Source organism: Hipposideros armiger, unplaced genomic scaffold, assembly GCF_001890085.2.
Source record: "Hipposideros armiger isolate ML-2016 unplaced genomic scaffold, ASM189008v1 scaffold_27, whole genome shotgun sequence".
Taxonomy (NCBI): Eukaryota; Metazoa; Chordata; class Mammalia; order Chiroptera; family Hipposideridae; genus Hipposideros; species Hipposideros armiger.
Genome location: NW_017731377.1, coordinates 2,403,352 through 2,407,133, shown reverse-complemented (window position 1 = coordinate 2,407,133; position 3,782 = coordinate 2,403,352). Strand labels below are relative to the sequence as shown.

At 38.6% G+C, this 3,782-nt stretch overlaps 1 protein-coding gene across 5 annotated transcripts in view; it reads right to left on the bottom strand.

Moving 5' to 3' along the window:
• The window catches only part of MSRA (methionine sulfoxide reductase A), a 375,212-nt gene that overhangs the window by 172,350 nt on the left and 199,080 nt on the right, over nt 1-3,782 (bottom strand). The window lies entirely within an intron of this gene.

The following is a 3,782-nucleotide window of genomic DNA, read 5'->3' as shown; positions in this document are numbered from 1 at the left end:
CCAACTCCCCATAGGTAACCCAACCCTTCATTGCTGTCCACACAAGTCTATGCCTTACGCATCCAGGAAACTCAAATTGACAATGTTGTCCCAACCTTACAAAAGTGATCCTGTAATCATTGGTAACATGTTTTGTAGTTTTTTTTTCATAAATTGGTATATATCACGACATATTTCTGATTCTGCTCTAAGTTCTGTTTCTTTAAGAAAATAGATTCCTTTAAGCCTTTATTTTCCCACTGAAAAATAGTTGACAAAGGGATATCTTACAATGAAACCATTTAAATGATTCAGAAAAACTGAGAATGGCTCACTCTATGGTATCATTTCTTTGAGCACAATTGTTTGGATGAATTCTACTCTTTTCCATTATCTGAACACAACGTGTGGCAGCAAATTGCATTTGGTGGTAACAATGCATCTACATTGGCTAGAACTCTATTTTCAACTGCCAATAAAGGCGCAAGAGAAGCATTCAGACCTGGAGACAAATGAGCGTGCGAGGAAACACAGGGAGCACCTGCAAATGGGCTCATGGGGTGTGCCTTATCTATTTGTAGCAATTGTGTTCAAATCTGCATCTTTTCCAGAAAACTAAAAATAAGGGTCCCAAGAGGTGGGAAAAGGTTACACAACTATAAAGTTGTGTGATAACAACAAGTTAAATCATACCTGAATTCCAGGAGGGTAACATGAAATAATTCTCTTCAATAGGTTAGCTCAGCTAGTTACATGGAGTTCCATTTAATGGCTTAGTGTGGCCTGTGGAGAAAATCAGCTAGTCGTCTTGCTCAAAAGGAATACTGGGACACAGAGCCACATTAAAATCCCATGACAGTGAAAGAAGAACTCGTGGCCTTAACATTTTTGAAGTCAGGGTTATTTTTTTAAATTCTTTATGATGACAAACTTGTTTGCACATATACTTAATCATTCAACAGCAATTTATGGAGATCTTGCTGTAAGTCAGGCACCGTTCTAGCTGATGACGATAGAGGAGTGAATACGACAGCTATTGAGGTAGATGTTAAACAAATAATTTGTCAGAAAAGACGAGGACGGTGCTGCAAGAATGTACAATGTGGGTGTCTAACTTAATCTAGCAAGTAGAGTGGGGGAGGCCATGGAAAGCAAAGACTATATAGATGACTAACGGCTGGAATAAAGCATGACTATCTCTCCTTATCTCTTCTACTCTTTTTAGAAATCATTTTTCAGTAACATACTTTCTACCCAAATGTCTGGAATGCCAATAAAAGCTATTTGGTTAGATGAGAATAAAGTGTTCCCATTTTGTTTAAAAATGACTAAATGAATTGCTTGTTGGAGTTAGAATGGTAGGCTACAAGTATCCATATACATGTCCATCTCCTCCATTAGGCTATGAATTCCTGAAGCATAGTGAATGTTCTGCTTATCTTCACAGTTATTCATTTAGTTGTTTATTCATCAAACACTTATTAAATGGCACCAGGGTTATAAAGATAAACTGGAGGTCTTGGCCCTGAAGAAACTCAGGCTCCAGGCAGAAAGAAAAATAAGCATTGTGCTGTAGTAAGTGCAGTGAGGGAAATACGCAAAGGGAAACCAGGAGATAGAAGAAGAGCTAACCTAGTCTCAGGGTCTGGGGGTGGGCTGGGGAAGATCCCTGGAGGAGGTCAGGCCCATTCTCATGGTGTCTCCCAAAAGAACAAGTGCAAGTAATTGTTTTGTTCTTTATGAAAGGATGAAAGACTGCATGCCCCTCACCCAGGAACAGTAATACTGCACATGCATAGAGCATCTTCTCCCAGCATGCCCACAAGTACACTAAAAACATACTCTTTTTATGTTGGGAGAGGCTAAACGACTTACTCCCGGTCCCCCGATAGGTGTGATGGATTGTCAGAATGCAAACACTTCCATCTGCTGACCCCTACTCCAGTGCCCCTTTCTGTATATCTCTGCTTTTCAGAGAGCAAGCACACCCCTGAGTGCAGTGGAAGGTGGAATACTGGGGCCCCTAAAGAATTCCCAGGATTGAAATGACTAGCTCCAATCCTGGATGATCGTGTCATGGAACCTGAGTAATATACACTTATATACTATGGTCAGTGAGATGATGCTAAGAATCCTTCCTCTCATAATTATGAAGACAAGCACAGAGCAATCCCCAGATATCCCTACGGGGCCCTGTTCAGTCTGTTCAAATCAACTCATTCCCTGTCCATGAGCTGTTCTCTTCAACCACTGCAGCCTCCTCTCCCCCTGGGTCTTCACAATAGGAACCCAAACAAACTTCTCTTTTGGCTGTTCCCATGAATGGCAGAGAGAGGGCCCCACATTGTTTGGGGCATAATTACATGATTAAGCACGGCATCCTCTCCAGGAATTCTAAAGTGCCATAATTACCACAACAGGAAGGGGCGGGGATAAACAATATGCAATCATTGCTGTTGACAAGGTTTTAAACTTGAGTCCAGGACTATACTGGTGCCCATTAAAGGGGAGAGGCATACTTTGTACTCCAACCATGTTCATATCAAGAAATATAACAAGAGATAATTACGAACATAATCAAGAATATAACAAAACACTGATTGCCCGTAATGACCTTATTATTCTTTCATTAAATGTATTATGAAAACTGGGCAATGTATTTTAGTGGGGGATTTTTGAGTAACGTACATATTTAATGTATGGTTGACCTTGCATTTAAATATGGTATTATCGGTAGAAGATCCCTACAACCGTGTGTGCAGAAAGAGACCATATGACATTTATGACATTGTACCTATGTCAAAAGACTGGGGGGAATCACAGCCTTAAATGTACATGTTATACTATACAACTTCTAGGAAAAAAAATCGGAGAAAATCCTTGTGACTGTGACAAAGATTTCTTAAATAGGACACCATATCTAAGAGGACAATCCATAAAAGCATACTTGATAGATTAGATCTCATCAAAATTTAAAACTTCTACTCTTTGAAAGACACTGTCAAGAGAATGCAACAACAAGCCCAGGCTCAGAGAAAATATTTGCAAACCATATATCTGACAAAGGACTTGTAATCATAATATATAAAGATCTCTGAAAAGGGAGTTATCGCCTTGTGAGGGGTGTAAATGTCTTACTATTACATTGTTTTGTACACCTGAAACTAAAAATAAAAAGAAGTCACAATAGATGCTTTGAGCTTCTGAAAAAAAGAAAAGAATCCAATGAAAACGTACAAAAGATTTAAACAGACGTTCTTACAAAAGAAGATATACAGATGGCAAGTAAGCACATAAAAAAATACTCAATATTATTTAGTCATTAGAGAAATGCAAGTGAAAGCCCAATGATGGGTATCACTACCCATCAGGGCGGCTATAATTAAAAAGGCTGACTATATCAAGTGTTGGTGTGGAGCAACTGGAACTCTCACATACTGCTGGAAGGATTGCAAAATGGTACAAGCACCTCAGAAAACAGTGCAGCAGTTTCTTAAAAAGTTAAACATAACCTACTATATGCCCAAGTCATTCCATTTCTTGGTATTTATCTAAAAGAAATTAAGGTATGTCCATACAAAGACTTGTACATGAATATTTATGGCAGCGTTATCTCTAATCAATTGCCCAAAACTGAAAACAATCCAAATGTTCGCCAACAGGTGAGTGGAATACTACAATGGAATACTATTCATCAATAAAAAAAACCAAACTATTGATAAATTCAAGAACATGGATAAATCTCAAAATAATTATACTGAGTGAAAGAAACCAGGCATAGAAGAGTACATACTGTCTGATTC